Genomic DNA, 18,918 nt, shown 5'->3' with positions numbered 1-18,918 from the left:
GTTGCAAGTCAACCTTTAACTTGCTTATGCATATTGTACAAATAACTTGGTATTGTCCTTTCGTGACTGGCTTCTAAGTGGTGGCAATTAGTGCTAGCCTGGCAAAGTTTTTCACCAATCCAGCACTACTAAGCAACACTCTTGTCGCTTTCTCACTGTGGTTGCAAACCTCAATCACCACAGGCGAAGAAAAAGTCAAGCCACCCTGATTCTTAACTGTAATTAGGGAATTCGTTGCTTGGTTTACATCAATGTTGGTAACATCCATGATGCGAGTGATACAATCATTACACTTCAGCTTTGGTGACCTAGCCAGCTGTAAAATAATCATTCTGTCTCATTTTTGACTTCAGACATACTTGCATACTCATCATATTTAGTCATGTTTAGTTCAGCATATTAGTCTATTTACCTAGCCAAGGTCTGGCTCTTTGAGTGGGTGGGCTACTTCCCCTCCCCTCTCCATTCCCCTTCTCTCTTTTCCCATTCTAACTTATTCTTTGGAGAAGGGGAAAAGAGAGAATGGGGATAAGAGAGAGTTGCAAATAAAGCCATGATGGCTCATGATTTGTGTGCAACAATTCATAGCTTTTATAGTTTTAATCTATGGAGGTTATCAGATATTATCAAAGAATTGCTTTAGTTTACTGGATTATGTATACAAGAAGGTTTTTATGTGAAAATAAATGTAATTTTGTTACCTTCTTCCCATTAGATTCATTGTAAACAGCAGTGCAGTCAAGCGTGAGGTACAATACAGTGACGTTGCGTCGTGCTATTTAGGTCTGACAGGCTTTTTCCCTATTGGCCAATCTAGGTATATATATCTATGACTAAAATAGTGACGGTGAGTCATATAATAGCGTGAAGCGCGCTTAGCGCGCTATTGTGAACAATGGAATTACCGCACGATTGTACATTCTGACGGCCTGGGTCACATATACTGAAGGTTATACAAAAGACATTTCGCTTATTATTGAGAAATAAATTAATATACTTTATTATAATATTGTTTTGTGAGGATCAGCATGGAAAGTAATACAGAAAGTAGATCAGCATGCATGTAAATCATGGCATTTCAATCCCCATAAAAACTTCCATCAGAGTCATCGTCGTCCTCGTCATCATCAGATACATCTAAGTCCTGGCATAGTGATAAGGCTAGCTGCATATCCTAACAATAAAATAATTCAATGAATGAAATAGACAAGTTGAGTTTTCTCGATCCAGCCAGGTAAATCATCATTCATGGCATCAAATAATACTGGATGTTTTTTAAATCTGTCATTTTCTGCTATATGAAATGTTGTTGCTGACTGGCAAACAGTGATTGGCAAAAGCTTGATCACTATTGCGATACTGTTCTTCCCCAATTTAATAGTACGTACCTCAACTTCCTCCGAGAAGAAAACAGAGGATTTTTCGACCATGTTTTGAAGAAATATGGCCTCTTCCCCATTGCATGTATCAAGTTGCTGGACTGAAAATGAAGAGGACCAAATTAGCCAGAAATCTGAACTCAGAATTCAACTAAATACTTAAAAAAGTATCTTATGTTTCAACGTTATGTTGTAGACAATTTGTTATAGAATGGACCTGTTAAAAACAACTGAGATATCACTATTGATACTATATCATGTATATTAAGCATCTACACGGATAAGAAACTCACCTATTGTTCTTATCATTGTATGCCTTTCCTGTTCTAGAATAGGGATTTCTTCTAGAGTTCTCTGCCACAATTGATAGCTCTCCACTGCCTTAAGAACATCCTGTGAGAAGGTTATATCTGAAACACCAAAAAGTGACATCAGCATGGCTTGCTAATATAGGGTTTTCATGTGTAAAAGTTGAACAAGGAATGTCTAGATTTGTTGCGGGGAATTGATATTTCATGAAAAAACTTACCTCCACGGACAACTGCCCATGGGAATAACCCTGACTTCAAACAGCTTTGCAGCTCTTCTGTTGTCGTTTCTGGATGGAGGTTGCTGTACTCTAAAGCCTTTTTCTTATAGCTGCAATGGTTTGCACGCAGACGCGATCTCAACTTCTGTGCAATTTTTCCACTCTCTGTTAATATAAACAGCAATTACATTCTCGATAACACAATACATAGAAAAATTTTAACTTTGATTTTTTTTCAAAGAGATCACCTGACAAACCTACCTGATTTCTTAAGAACATCTTCTTGTCGCAGGATATTGACTCTGAGGTCTTCTAAAACACCTTGTATGTTATCTGGTTCTGAAAAATAATACAATATATCAATCACAACATTCTAATCATACATCTATATGTATATTTCTCAAAGTATGTATGTGTGTCATTCCGGCTATAGCTACTATTAAAATTGCTATTATTAAAATAGCTACAGCTGGACAATGCTGACGCAACATCATGGCGTATGTCATTAGAAGCCTAACGCTTATTAGCAAGCTTAATGGAATTTTCCAGTGGCAGTGTGCTAGGCTAATAGCAAAGTGGCAGGTAGCCTGTCTTGACAAAATGTTGTTTTTGTAGGGTTGTCCCCCGTCGAGCGGGCGAGCAACAAAACAGCTTGTCAAAAGACGTACTGCACCTGATGCATCAGTTGCACTTATAGGGAGTTGTTCTCTTCCGTCTATGCGGCTTGGTGGCAATGTTATGTCGGTCGCTCCATTGGTAATCATAACCGATTTCGCGCAAAAAATTATGTAGAAAGAAATAAGATTACAACGTTTAACCAAAGACTGTTGGTTGTTTACAACTCTGTTGTAAACAACCAACAGTTGTTTACAACTGTTTGCAACTGTTTACAACAGAGTTTACAACTCTGTTGTAAACTTTAGCAGAATTTAAGAGTAAAATAAATTGAAAATAAAATCCATAAGAACAAATAAAACTGACTGATACAAAAATAGAAATTAAACTGACTGAGCGCACAAATAATGACATGTTTAGTCGCTGTTGTTGCCTAAGTTCTCAAGTTCTACTAAAGTTTATCGCAGAGACTGGTCGCTAGTTAAGCGTTATAATCTTATTTCTTTCTACATAAATTTTTGCGCGAAATCAGTTATGATTACCAATGGAGCGACCGACATAACATTGCCACCAAGCCGCATAGACGGAAGAGAACAACTCCCTATAAGTGCAGCTGATGCATCAGGCGCAGTACGTCTTGTGACAAGCTGTTGTGTTGCTCGCCCGCTCGACAGGGGACAACTACGCAAAAACAACAGTTTGTCAAGACAGGCTAAGTGGCAGGCAACTCTCATCACTCCTCATTGTTTATAAGCTGATTTTAAATACCCGGGCAACGCCGGAGGCACAGCTAGTTGTTACCATAAACTACAATGAGCATCTTTCACCATGAAACGTGAAACGTCATCTTTGCATCAGGGCCTCATATTATTCATACTCATATTATCATGAGCATTATCATGAAATACAAATCATCCACTGCTAATTGACACAGAAAAACAATCATTTATTCTCTAAGCATGCGGAAATAGTATAAGTAAAAAACTCACTTAGCGGCGGCTTGGCAACAAGGATTGCTCTGGCCTCAAGTTCAGCTAAAGTTAACTCAAATGAGTGGCAGTGTGCATCCACTTGTGCCTCTAGAATGGGTAGTTGTTTCTTGGCCTAAAACGAGACGTACTCGGCACTATAATTCTTCACTTGTTGTATAACTGCAATAAAGCCAATTATTTATTGAGAAAGCTTGGCTTTTTGTCAATAGTTAAAACAAATTGAACCTGGGTAACAGTACGATTTCATCCTATGATTGCTGTTTCTACATACTTTGGAAAGAGATGTAAATATCTGTTTGGGCAGATTGACAAACTTTCGGAGATTCCAAAAAGCTGCCCCTTGCTCCAAGCGTCTCCGTCTACCTTGAAACAAGAGAATAAATTGGGAAGTCATACCATTGACAAGTTGGCACTTAGGCACAATAGGCGCCAAAGTCACCAATGTGTATTGTCATTAACCAAGTTATAAAACATATCACCGTGGTACAATACATTTAACATTGTCAAATGCAAAGCTAATAACTCACCCGATAGGTTTTAACTATCGGGTAAGTTATTAGCTTACCCGATAGTTAGGGCCTAAAAAATACCTCCCTTGACAATATATAAAATAGTGCTCACTGAATAAACTCACCATCTGATGTCATGTGTCTTGTTACTTTTTCCAATCGGGACATGTAGCTATTAACAAGTTCTGTAGTCTCCCCAGTACTTAATCCTGTTCCTACAGTGACTCTTCAACTCCATTTCATCTGAAAAAAGCAAAAAAAAGAAAACTTTGGTAATACGAAACGTAAAACTAAAGTAGACGAACGATTACTACATTCATTAGAGAGATTGCTGACAACTCCAACGGTGAGCTTTATTCATTAGAGAGATACCTGACAAATCCAACGGTGAGCTTTATTGATTAGACAGATACCTGACAACTCCAACGGTGAGCTTTGGCGTGCATGATACTAAGGAACGGGCGTTGCTGCTGTGGTAGCCTCTCCAGCCGCTCTAGCCAAGGCCAGTATCTGCACATTGTATCAAGGGCAATGAATTTTGCACCTTGAAATTCTCTCTAAAAACATAATACATTAGCTTTATGGAGGGAGCATCGTAGCAAAACTATTTAAGATTTCTGCAATAGAAAGACCAATGTAATAAGTAGACAGACATTCCTGTTGCAAGAAAAGAAGTTGTAGGTTTTAGGGAGGTTTGTGAATTTTTTCTGTGACAATAAAAAAGGTTGACTGGACCGATGATGAGGTATTATGGACAACCACCAATACCTGCATAGTGTATGGATACGCGTATATCTCCCCCTAGTCATATCCAATCCTTTCAATAGGAAACAGTGGCGGCATGTGGCTAGCAAACAACCAGTCACATCCTTCTTGGAGAATGCTTTTCCTTTGGCAGACGCAGCCTTCCACACCGTTTCACCACATCTATTGGAGACCTGTAATAACGATCTAGGTAATTGAGGTATATAAAGACAACCACAATTGGCCAGGTTCATTGGCTATAGACCAGGACTTCCCAGCAGTTATTTTTTCAAGATATTCCATATAGTTTTTAAAATATTCTAAATTTGACCCATCAAACTTACTAAGATTTTTTTAACTTGGGTGGATGGCAGCACTATCAATTCAGTGCACTGATTGGTTATTCAATGGTACAGCCACCTTGCTGTATGGGGTTTATTAGGCCTGCAACCAAACAATTCACTTGATTCTGCTATACCTATGGGTACCTATTCTGGGTCTTCAAAAGGTATGAGATTTCAGAAATGCATTACAACTGAATTGTGATTGGATGGTTTTTAATCAACAGGGTTTAAAAACTTGGCTGTGATTAAGACTAATGAGGTTGCTAGATAGTTTTGACGACCTTAAACTCACCGAATTGTGTTTGCTGTTCTTTATACGCGTGACCTGCTCTTCAACGTCACTAGTAGAAACAAAAAACTCACTTGGCTCCTTAATTCCTGATGAAACTCTAAGATCAATGACAAGAATCAAATTAAAAAATGAATAAACAAAGGCTTCCTCTTTGAATTACTACACAATAGCCCCACTTGGGAAATCTAGTAATAGAATGCGAATAATATAGTTGCACATCAAAACTTTAAACACACAACATCATATTAAAAGCGTTGGGTGCGTCCAAACATTTTATACACTGAATGGGGTTAGTGCTTAGTAATTTGAAGATCTGATGATAGGCAGAACCCACTGTCCCAAAATGAAATTAACCCATATTAAATTGTTACTATCTGTAAACACAGAGAATGCAAAAATCTGATATATGGTTTTTTCATTAGATATCACACCTGCCGGCAGCTCTATAGTGAAATAGTTTTGCATTCCCGTCAATGTGAATCGCATGGGGCTCGTCAAAACATGCAGGGCAACTGAACAAACTACCACCGGTAGCTTTAGATAAATAGTCTGTCTCTTGAATCCTCCATTCCGACATTGAATAGTTAAAAACATCTTGTTTGAGCATGAAACTCTAAATAACAACACAACACCTTTCAAATCTAATGGAAAAGTCAAAGAAATGTCACAAAAGACTCTGTGTTTAGTTTTTCTGCTAATTGGATTCTTGCTTGATGACAAATGCGGCATTGCGCAAGTTGGCTGACTATATAGCTCGAAACTCTACACGTTATATAATGATGATATCACTAACATCCACTGTGAACATAACGATCAGATGTAATACCTCGCCATCCAAGGATGAGATAAAGCTGACGGAATCTAACAGACTTTTAAGGCTTAGAGATGGTGAGAAGTGCTGCAGGATTGAAGCACTCAAAAGAAAACTAAAGTTGAAGCAGGCTCTTCCCTCAACGTCAACAGGCCAAAGTCCATACTGGACCAGCTGTTGAGGCTCTCGCCAAGAAGACCACGAACAGGCTTCACAGACCATAACGTCTATTTTTTGGCTGACCATCCCTGAAAGATTAGTTCGGTTTTTACAAACACAAAAAACGTTAGCCTATTCTAGTACAGCTAACTAGGGTAGCCTATGTTAGTACAAGTAACCCAGGGTAGCCTATACTAGTACATCTAACCTAGAGTATCCTATTCTAGTACAGGTAACCTAGGGTAGCCTATACTAATATAGGTGACCTAGTGTAGCCCATGTTAGTACAGGTAACCTAGAGTAGCCTATGTTAGTACAAGTAACGCAGGGTAGCCTATACTAGTACATCTAACCTAGAGTAGCCTATGTTAGTACAGGTAACCTAGGGTAGCCTAGACTAATACAGCTAACCTAGTGCTCGTAAAGCTAACCTTTGCTAGTATAACTAATCAATTCAGTTGAAAACCCAGGGTAGCCTATACTAGTACATCTAACCTAGAGTAGCCTATTCTAGTACAGGTAACCTAGGGTAGCCTATACTAATATAGGTGACCTAGTGTAGCCCATGTTAGTACAGGTAACCTAGAGTAGCCTATGTTAGTACAAGTAACACAGGGTAGCCTATACTAGTACATCTAACCTAGAGTAGCCTATGTTAGTACAGGTAACCTAGGGTAGCCTATACTAATACAGCTAACCTAGTGCTCGTAAAGCTAACCTTTGCTAGTATAACTAATCAATTCAGTTGAAAACATACCTTCAAAAGAAATAATTCTAACCATCTCATATCTACCAGGTGGACAGAGCACGGTTCCATTGCAGTCTGGGCAAACCTGATGAATGGCAGACTGACGATATCTGTAAAATTATATGAAAAATGAAAAACATAATCGCCTTTTATTATCTTCTGAATTTGTGATATATATATAGTCGACATATTCTTGATCATCTCAGATAACGGAATAACACGGGGATGCTCACCAACTCTCATTTTTCGCACTCTCATTCCATCTGCAAACAATCTCCCAATCTCCTCTCGGTGAAGATCCCAATTCCCTTTTTGGGTCTGGATGTAAGTCTTCTTACGGTGTCTCAATGACTTCAGTCTGGTCAAAATAGTTTCATCTACAATAACACATTAGATAGTACAACCAGTGTGATAGTTAAACATGAATATTAATAAATTATAAGATGTATGAGGAAACAAATATTCATTTTACAACCTCCCAGACATGTAAAAGGACCAATCAGATTGCAGCAGACTCATTATAGCGGTAGATTCAAGCTTGTTCAGTCAAATGACCTTAGGTCTAAGATTGTTGGCAATACAAACAGTCAGCCATGCACAAATGCCACAAAACCTAGCCAGCTTCATTGGCTATAGACCAAAACTGTCCATACCAAGTCTTTTCTAGAGACCACATGTAGGTTTCAAGATATTCTATTTGAGCAGTAGGCAGCACTTGATTTGATTGACCTTGACCAGTCCTATCATCATGTGAGTGCAATGATTCATCGGCACAGCCACCTTGTATAAGTTTTGCTAAATGGGTATAAGGGTATGGTTAATTAAGCCTGCAACCAATCGATTCACTTGATTCTGATAATCCCCGTGGTAGGTGTGCTGGGTCTTTATTACCTATGCAGCCTGTGTTTGTTATGACATCACCTCCACTGCCATCACCAATTTCCATATCACAAGCTGACGTATCTATAATATGAAAATCAATATTGGTAATTAAAAAATACAAACAAGAATAGAAAGCACACAACAGCACATTGATTTAATAATAGTATTTCCTTTGCTCCGGCTCTCACCTGTAAAAGTGGTTGCTGCTATTCTATTGTTGTCAATTGCATTCTTTAATTTATGGAGACTCTCCTGGGCTTTTTTTTGCTCTTACTCTGCCTCTTCTCTTGAAACATACAATGCATGTTAACAACTAGGCAAGAATCATGATACCCATAATTACGCTACACATGGCATATTAATAAAACTGCATCACTGTCAAACTTTTTGACAGTGTGGTAGTTCACGATAAATGCTCAAAAAATATAAAGCCAGCACTGGGCCTTGCTGAACCAACGTGTAGTGTCTCATTACTTACTTTCCAATTGATCCTAAACGCCAGTTCAAGGCATGTAGGGTATATTAACCTGTATCACAGTGTATTAACTGAGCTCTGAGTAAAGTGAATCAAAGTATAGTTGTTGGCATAAAATGAGGGTTATAAAGTGGTAAAAACTATATATACGAGTATTTATGTATCATCAGTCCGATTGTCTAAGGCCAAAGGTGATATAAATGATATATATGAGTATTTGTGCATATCAGTGAGTATTATTAGTCTGATTGTCTGTGGGCGGAAAATATATTTTAACTTGGTTTTTAATGCGATTGTAAAAGCTAAATCGCCACACATTTGCTCGGTGTTGGTGGCTTAATATCTCACTTCTCGTGTCATGTGTCACAAGTGCAAATTTAATGTATTCATTTAATTGTATGTTATAGAGACCCGCTTCAATTTTTCTCAGAAATAGGGTATCCAGACTGTCTCGCCTGTCACTCAGAGAAAGAATTTCATTTTCGTCGCGGCATTTTGTTATACTAGCTCTTTTACGGAGCCAGAAAATCATTCACCAAAGGTTACCAAACACAACCCCATCCATTATCATATATCAAGATTGAATAAACCAACTTTAAATACATAAATAATTATTTATGATATTGAATATATTAATTTTAGTAAATAATAACACAAAAATAATGGTTTATAGTCAAATATAACAAATGGTAAAGAACAGACCTTTTCTCATTCTGTTTCTCCTGACACGACCAGACTCCACAAGTTCTGTGAGCGTTTCCATGAGCCAAAATCTATGGGACTTAGTAGTTTAGTAGTCTTGCGAAGCGTTGTGTTCAAGTTATTAGTGCTGAAGAATTGTCAAGCAAAATAATAAATATTTATCCCTTCGCAAGCGGTGCTGTCCGAATACAACAGCGCACCTAACAAAAAAATCTATGGCTCAGCATAGATACAGAGATAAACGCAACTTTCCATTGGGTGCAAAATCGTTAGGGACAATTCGACCGTATGCGTCGTAGAACGCCCATCGACGAGATCAGGCGACCATGAAGCACGACCGATTTCGTGGATAAGCTACACGCATCTATCGACCGTTTTGAGCGTATGAACTGCGGTATGGGCTGATTTACCTAATAAGGCGTATATAATCGGTGTTCATATAGAGGTTTCAAGGTAGGCATGTTTGAGATGAAAAAATTAATCTCACTGTAAAACCTCTAATTGAACGCCAAAGCGCTCTATTTTTCAACATTTCCTCTATGGTGGCGGTAAATTGGAGTTAGGGTTCAAATAGAGGCTGGCGGGCTATTTTTCAATGGTCAGAATTTTCAAAGATAAATTTAGCCCTATTACGGGCGAAGCGAATGTCGCCTATTGTAATATATTCAAATGTGTATTGTGTATATCGGGTTTTAAACATGTTTATTTCTTGTCTCTAACATGGCTACTCCCCGTTACCAAAAGACTGTTCCGCATTAATAGTATGCGAACATTGAACATATGATGAAAATATTACAGCCTATATTCCGACCTATTTTTCCGGTGAACCGATATTGAACATTTTGAATGCAATAAATCTGCTAGCTTCTAACTTGTCAAGCCTTTCCAAATTAATGTGCATCAAGAAACCGAGAAATATATCTACCAGTTGATATTTATTGCTTGATATTGACCTGCGATGATATTATAACCTGTGTCCTTTGTAATTTGTTAACATTTTCAATTTTTATTTCGATTCAAATTTGAAAACATGTTCTTATTTTATATCTATACTTAACATTAATGGGTCAAGGCTCATTGCACTCATTGATATGGTTGCTACAGTTTGTAGCCAAAACTAGCTTTTTATGTGCAATGGAAGTGGTGTTATAAGCATCGATCCATTGTGAGCGGGGTTAAGATAACCGCAAGGATGCTATTAAATAACATGTTATAAATCTGTATATTTGTAAGTTACATAATGGTAATATATCAAATGATACAAATATATATTCATGAACAAGTGATATAAACGAACCATGCCTAAGTTACATGCAGAAACAAAGATTAACGTTTTAAAACAAAAATGTTTCCATCATTTGCTCGGATAGCTACGTTCTGATTGTTGCTTTCGATTGAACAAACATACACTAATTGTCCAATACTTTCTGCAATGTATTCTTACCTCTACTTTTGTTCTGCACTGCTGAAAAAGTCGATATGAGCATCCAAACAAATTTTTGGCAAAGCAAAGATTTCGTGTGCTGCATTTATCACTAATACAAAATGTAAAAGTTTTGCTCCCAATAAATGTAACCTTTGTTCCAGAACTTACGAACCGGCTTATTTATGCACGTCATTCGAAGTATTAGGACCGCGTGAAACAAAGACTACTATTAGCCTGAGACAGTTAGTAGTTATTTCTATGGCGTTGCTTTCAAAGTTCCATCCATCATCGTAAATTTAAACCGTTTTTATACTTTTTATACCGTTACTTCGAAGTATCAGAACTGCATTCAATAAGAACCACTATAAGCCTGAGACTAATTATGTCTATAGCGTTGCTCTGAAAGTTGATCTACCATCATTAATTTTAGCTTTTATATAAATATATACATGTATATTATATATATAAATTTTAGTTTTTTATTTATGTGGGCTACTTCAAAGTAGAAAGAGCGTGTTAGACAGAGAGCTACCACTAGCCTGAGGCCGGTATGATTATTTCGGAAAACAGTCCCAACATCGACAAGTCCGAACCTAGACAAGTCCCAATCTCGACAGAGGTTGGTCCGAATCTAGACAAAGGTTGGTCCGAACATCGACAAAGGCTGATGCAGTTTTACAATAATTTAATCTTCAACAAATAATAAATGTCTTTTTGCAGTCCTATCCTCACTTCAAAAAATAAAAACCAAAGCTATTCTTTGAAGTTTAGTCTTCAAATAAAACATTTTGCTAGCATAACCACAGGTGTCCTTTAGCGGGGATATTGCCGAAGCCGAAACCGGGCCGTAGTCTACACACACAATAAAACAACAAGGTCCACGTAGTTATGAGCAAAAACAAAAGTATCCATCCAAATATCTCACCAATCCGATGAGCAGCACACACAAAAACTAAACCAATCGACAGCGCCACCCATCATGTCAAAATATTCCAAGTTTCAAGTCATGTCTTGCACAACTCACCTTATGGTTTGTCAAAACTTGTCCCAAAGTCCCTATTAATTTGAGACTGTCCAATATCCGTTTTAGAAATGGTTGCCGCTAGCCTAGCCTAACGTTCTGATTCAACATCTTAGTAACTAGCGGGGCATTGCTGAGTGCTCCTGATCTTTTTGAATCTTTCTTTAGCATGCAAGAACCAATCAAAATCGGGTTAATGGTATTGTAAACAAAACTTGAGAGGGACTCAAAAAGATCGGGAGAACTCAGCAATGCCCCGATAGTTACTAAGATGCTGAATCAGAACGTTAGGTTAGGCTAGCGGCGACCATTTCTAAAATGGATATTAGACAGTCTCAAATTAATAAGGACTTTGGGACAAGTTTTGACAAACCATAAGGTGAGTTGTGCAAGACATGACTTGAAACTTGGAATATTTTGACATGATGGGTGGCGCTGTCGATTGGTTTAGTTTTTGTGTGTGCTGCTCATCGGATTGGTGAGATATTTTGATGGATACTTTTGTTTGTGCTCAGAACTACGTGGACCTTTGTTGTTTTTTTTTGTGTGTGTAGACTACGGCCCGGTTTCGGCTTCGGCAATATCCCCGCTAAAGGACACCTGTGAGCATAACAGTCAACCATATTTATGATTGTTACTTGTTTTAGCATTCGTTCTATATATAGGTTGGGCAAAATATTGTTAGGCCTACATAAGCTGGAGAGTGCTGCATCAAATGGATAACAATATATTTTTGCGCAAATAAATCTTTTACATATAAATCGCTCATTTACTATGAAAATAGTAGATGGTAAAATAGTAAAACTGCTGTCGAGATTGGACCAACCGTTGTCGATATACAAACTCGTCGAGTTTCAAACCAGTCGAGGTTCGGACTATAAACCGATTATTTCTATGGTGTTGCCTTCAAAGATTTTACAGAAAATATGAAAATATTCAGAATTGGACAGCGAGCGAATTACCTCTCGTAATTTTTCTACTCGTAAACTGTTTTACTTAGCTAGAACTTTTTGAAAATAAATTGATAAATATTTAAATAAAAATAATAAATTTCGATTAACAGAAAACATCTTAATGAATGGACAAAACATACTAATGGCGGATAGCATAATCTTTTAGGCGTTATAATAGATAGTACTCTAAACTGGCCAAGACACATAGAACTATTGAGGAAACAACTGCGACAAAGCTTGGGACCTATTTACTAAGCCTTGTTGATATTACCAGAAATGCCTCTTTTGCTTTCATTTAATACTCTAGTTAACAGTAATGCAGTTTATTGCTTGGAAGCATAGGGAAATGCTCCAATGAGCTACCTAAACAAAATTTTAGTCATCCACAAGCGATTGCTAAAAATAATATATCATGAAAAATCTTATTTTCCGTCAATTCCTTTGTTTAAAAGATCTCATGTTTTGCCTATACAAAAACTTTACCAATTAAGAATATGGCTTTTAGCCTTCACACAATTTAAAGCTCAAGCTAACTTGTCAACACATAACACTCGTCATTCCTTATTTTCATTACCTCTTGCACCCTCCTCCTCTACTGGTGGCCATAGACGGGTTGCCTATCATGTGTCAGCAGCATGGAATTCCTTGACAATTTGGCTGAGGAAAATTACCCTACAGGATGAATTTATTCGCGGAGTTATATTTCGCGAAAATTGCCATTTCATGCATATTCGCGGATTATTTTATTCGCGGCTGAAAACTGTCACTCTCTATGAAAAGTTAACTCTATTACGTCTATCAATAGAGTTAATCCTACGCATGCGCGCATTGCGTGTTTAGTTTTCTATTTAGCTTACAACTACGAGTCGATCGTGCTAAGCTATAAATTTTTTGCTGCGTTCAGAGGTTTTTACGAATATTCATAGATTTGGAGGCCTTTATGAACCAACAATTTGTGGTAAGTAATGAGTTTTTTCAAAACTATTTACTAAATTAGTTGAATTTTGCTTTGGTTCTTCGGTATAACGCAATATTTATTTTTTTCCATCTTCTAGCAATTCATTATTTGTTTTAGTGTGAGAGAGAGATTTTTCATCATACAGGCAAGCACAATGACTGCAAGGGTAGTGTATGTCATTCTTAAAAGATCATCAATTATTCAGGGAGGTCTGGAAATTGAGGTAGAAGTGACCGCAGCTACTTACGAGGAGAATATATCTGTTTAAAAAAGGAACAAAAACGCCTTTACAAGCACAAATCTTTGGCCAACTGGCAGAAATTTCCAATAGTAAGCCACGAGGAGAGTTCTGATGATAACTTCCTTACCAGCCATGTAGTAGCAAGGGAATCGCCTTTAACATCTACCCAAGACAGTGACAGCGATATAGAGATGCTATTACTAAAATAACTAGTCAGAGAGCACCATTACACGCTAGTATTCACTTATCAAAAGTATCAGTTTAATTTTATTGCTCTAGATAACCGTCATATAGGCTAAATTGTTTATATTTACTCCATTCATTTTTTGTAAAATTGTATTTGTATTTGAAACATTTTATTTGTACACTCAAGTTTGTAATAAATTATAATATATCTATCTATACATGAAATAAAATATACAATATAATCATGTTTGCTGCAGCGATATCAAGGAATTGTTGTCGATGAAGGGGTCTAGGTTGACTGGTTGCTCCTCTGCCAATATTTCTGCCACGGTGAATATTACTACTTGTCTCTAGTTTTCGTAATCGGAGTAGGTTGTTTCATTCTCAATCTGCAGTAAACACAAAAAAGAAAAATATTAATAAGTGTTAAGGAAGTACAAAAACAATAGCTGAAGTATTGAATGAAAGTGATCAGTATTTAAACAAAAGAATTAACTAATGCAGTAATATATGGAAAAACGTATCTGCACTGCAAAGCAAATACATACCATAATGTCCAGATCAGAATCATGATCGTCCTCAACTTCGGTATTAGAGATTGATAGAGTTGATTTCAATGTAAAAAGACTAGGAGAGATTTTTTGCGATGACGAAGCCATGCAGAGTAACTTGTGAAAACCTTGAATAATTTTGTAAAGTTTGATGTAATGGCAATAAAACTCGAAGACCGCCGATGATTTTAAAAAAGTTTTGGAACTCGGCTAAGTTTAGTACTTCTGCCTAGTGGCTGGCTATTTTTGCGATGACGCCATTCTGCATATCTTGTGACAACCTCGAATAATTTTGTAAAGAAATGTGATGCATTGGCAATGGTGTTAGCTCAAAGCACAGGCAATGATTTTAAAAATGTTTTGAAACTCAACTACGTTTAGTATTTATATTAAAAACCAGCCTAGCGGCTAGTTTTTAATTTGGTGCAGTAGTTATTCTCCCTTGTGATTAAAAATAGAACTAATTATGCACGGAATTTTATAATTCGCGGAGTTGCCTGTTCACGAAACCGCGAATTTTCATAACCAACGAATATTTTCATCCTGATAGGGTAGTAGTCATGATGGTTTTAGAGCTGCTTTAAAGCAGTACTGAACTCTCTGGGATGCTCCGATTTCTATTGCTTAGACAACAATGTTTTATCATTGACAATCAATCTCATCTGTTAACTCGGGCTCTGCGCCTCGACGAGCTATGCTACTGCGCATATGGGCTCAAATTGCACTTTTATCTTCTATAATCATATTATGTCATGATTTAATGTGAAATGAAACAAACAAAAAACTGATATTAATATAAACGATCCAATATTAATACAATTTTGTGGATAACTTTCTACTGATCAGTTGATATTATGGGCTCGTAAAGATGAAATAAAGTCAAAGTGGAGGTCAAACGGAGGTGGCGTTCAATTGGAAAATGGCGGTCTATTTTCATCTCTTCTTTTAGGGTGGTGGGCAATTGGAGGTGGCGTTCAATTAGAGGTTTTACGGTATATTGCTTATAGGGTTTAAATAAAATTTTTCTGTGACACGATTATGCTTTGGTGTGTTACTAAAAAGTAAAAAACTCATATTGTAAGTGAATTTTGTGGATAAAAATCCTTTCAGAGAAACCAAAATATTACAACTGGAAAATTATTATCTACAAGCATTGAAAAGACAAAAATAAAAGTTAACGCTTAGACACGTTTTCAGTGTACATTCCCATGCAAGATTGGCCGTGGTAACTTTGTTCATCACAGTCATCTAACAAATAACATGAGGACTCATACTGGAGAGAAGCTATATGAGTCTAAGATATGCAGTTGTAGCTTTGCTCAACACACTGTTCTAGCACGTCACATGAGAACACATACTGAAGAGAAGCAATTCCAATGCAAAATTCGCAGTGCTACTTTCACTCAACGCAGTAATCAAGCAAGACACATAAGGCCTCATACTGGAGAGAAGCCATACCAGTGTAAGATGTGCAGCAGTAGCTTTACTCGAAGCAGTAATTTTACAATTCACCCAAGGATTCATACTGAAGATAAACCATTCTATTGCAATATTTGTGGTAGTAGCTTTACTCAACGCAATACGCTAAAATACACATGAGGATTGGAGAGAAGCCATATGAATGCAAGATTTGCAGTAGTGGCTTTACTCGAAGCGATATTCTAACAGCTCACATTAGAACTCATACTGGAGAGAAACCATACCAATGCAGGATTTGCAGTAGTAGCTTTGCTCAACGCAATATTCTAACAACTCACATTAAAACTCGTACTGGAGAGAAACCATTCCAATGCAAGATGTGCAGTAGTAGCTTCACTCGAAGCGATATTCTAACAGCTCACATGAGGACTCATACTGGAGAGATACCATTCCAATGTAAAATTTGTAGTAGAATATTTACTTGTTGTAGTCATCTAACATGTCACATGATGACTGATGATGAACACGTCACACACGACACATGATGATGATCACAGGAGAAGCCATACTAACGTAAGATTTACAGCAGTAGCTCGGCTCGAAGCGGTACTCTGACAACTCACAAGGGGACTTTTTAACTGGAGATAACCAATCCAATGAAAAGTTTGCAGTGCTAGCGTTGCTTGCCAGAGTCATGTAGCAAGAAACTTGATTACAAATATTTGGAAGAAGCCATTTTATTGCACAACATGTAACCGCACATGTTGATATGTACATGTGTTTGAATGCACACATACATGTATACTCCGATTTAGGTATGTAAATGTTCTATTGCAAAATGTCTTTTTATTATTTGATCACATCAATTGCAGCATATTGAATGGTGAGTAAAATAACAATTTGTGTAAAGTATAATGAGTTTGGACATTTATTGGACATCTTATTTGATTAAAATAAGATGTCCAATAAATGATAAACTTTGGTTCAGTCTAAGCTTAACCAAATTGAACATGACTGACAGCTGCAAGCATTTGAAGATACTGCATGGTTTTGCGGATTTTTGTGACCAAAGCTTCTGATATTGGAAACATCTAACTGGTTATTTTTGTAGTGAAATAGTTTTTGCCAAGTCTTAATCTTTATAATGCGGAAAACTTTTCCATTTTTCGTACTTGCACCGTAAAAGTGAACACAACACAATGGCTAACATTTCCTACGCATTTGTTGAGTTATCACTTGATTGTATACAGAAAGGTCAGTCTCATTTTGTATCTTGCTGGCCTGCTTAAAGGTTAACTGACAGCAAAATTACAAATTGTGGTTTCACACAACAAATTTCTTGTGCGTAAATTTCATGAACTGTCAAGTTTTATTAATATTTTCAAGTGAAGGTCTTGCGTGATTGAACGTATTGACTGAGAAATTTTGTGACAATTTTTTAAATATTCATACCTTGACGTACAATCTTAATGCATTTTGGCACAGTCTGTATGTTACTGTTCCCGTATCTCAGTGCATATTTCTCTAAATAAACTACATACAAATTAATCCATTCCTATACTATGAACACCCACATAAAAACAGGATATTACGACATAAAAACATCTTTCTACTTGTTATAATTCAGTACCTACACTCCTACATTAGCTACGCAGTTTTGGCACGCTAAGCTTAGCAGCAATCGTTCGGAACATGAAAACATTGGGACTGCTGAAGTCGAAGTGAAAACGACTGAAGCGTGAAACTGTTCGTAATGGACTAGCCGCAATATTTTAATGCGCATGATTTGCAAGTTCCAATTTCATGATTCACAAGCATGATGGATTCGATAAAGTTTTGTGGATTGCAAAACTTGCCTAGCTTGCCGATTCATGACTTTTCCATGACGTGGATAACTTATGGATTGACTCGAATTCGCGAATTATGCGGATCATGGAAACGTATATGACGTGAATAAGACGTATAATGTTGATGTTTAAATAGAGGTTTCAAGGTAGGCATGTTTGAGATGGAAAAATTAGTCTTATATTGCTTATAGGGTTTAAGTAAGATTTTTGTGACATGAGAATACTTTAGTGTGTTAATAAAAAGGAAAAACTTATTTTGTAGGTAATTTTTGTGGATCGAGATCCTTTCAGAGAAACCAAAATATTACAACCGGGAAATTATTATCTACAACCAGCGAAAAGCCAGAAATAAAAGTTCCTAACCCTAAGACACGTTTTCAGTGTAAGATGTGCAGCGGTACCTTTACTCGTCGCAGTTATCTAACAACTCACGTGAGGACTCATACTGGAAAGAAACCATTCCAATGCAAGGTTTGCAGTAGTAGCTTTGCTCAACGCAGTCATCTAACAACTCACATGAGAACTCATACTGGAGAAAAGCCATATCAGTGTAAAGAATGCAGTAGTAGCTTTGCTCGTCGCAGTGTTCTAACAAATCACATGAGAACTCATACTGGAGAGAAGCCATATTCATGTAAGATATGCAGTAGTAGCTTTGCTCAACAAACTGTTCTAACAACTCACATAAGAACTCATACTGGAGAGAAATCATACCAATGTAAGATGTGCAGCAGTAGCTGCTCGAGGCAGTACTTTCACAAATCACGTGAGGATTCATACTGGGGATAAACCACCCCAATGCAAAATTTGCAGGGCTAGCTTTACTTGCCCCAGTCATATAGCAAGACACTCAAATACTCATATTTTAGTGAAGCCATTTTATTACACACCATGTAGCCGTACATGTTGATATGTATGTGTTTTCGAATGCACACATGCTCCAGTTTAGTCTTGTAAACATTCTATTGCAAAATATATTTTTGTTATGTGATTACAACAACTGCATTTTGAATGATTAAATTCACTATTTTAAAATATGGTGAGTATTATATTTGATTAAAATAAGATGTCCAATAATTTATAAGTTTTAGCTCAGCATAAATTAAGCTTAACTAATAACTGCAAGCGTTTGAAT

General features: G+C 37.0%; 1 pseudogene; it reads left to right on the top strand.

The window, feature by feature from the left end:
• The first annotated feature begins 15,777 nt into the window (after positions 1–15,777).
• LOC137388054 (zinc finger protein 420-like) lies at positions 15,778–18,693 on the top strand (annotated as a pseudogene).
• Positions 18,694–18,918: the final 225 nt, after the last annotated feature.

Source organism: Watersipora subatra, chromosome 2, assembly GCF_963576615.1.
Source record: "Watersipora subatra chromosome 2, tzWatSuba1.1, whole genome shotgun sequence".
Classification (NCBI taxonomy): domain Eukaryota; kingdom Metazoa; phylum Bryozoa; class Gymnolaemata; order Cheilostomatida; family Watersiporidae; genus Watersipora; species Watersipora subatra.
Note: the sequence above shows the minus strand (reverse complement) of the source record. Positions and strands in the feature narration are given on the sequence as shown.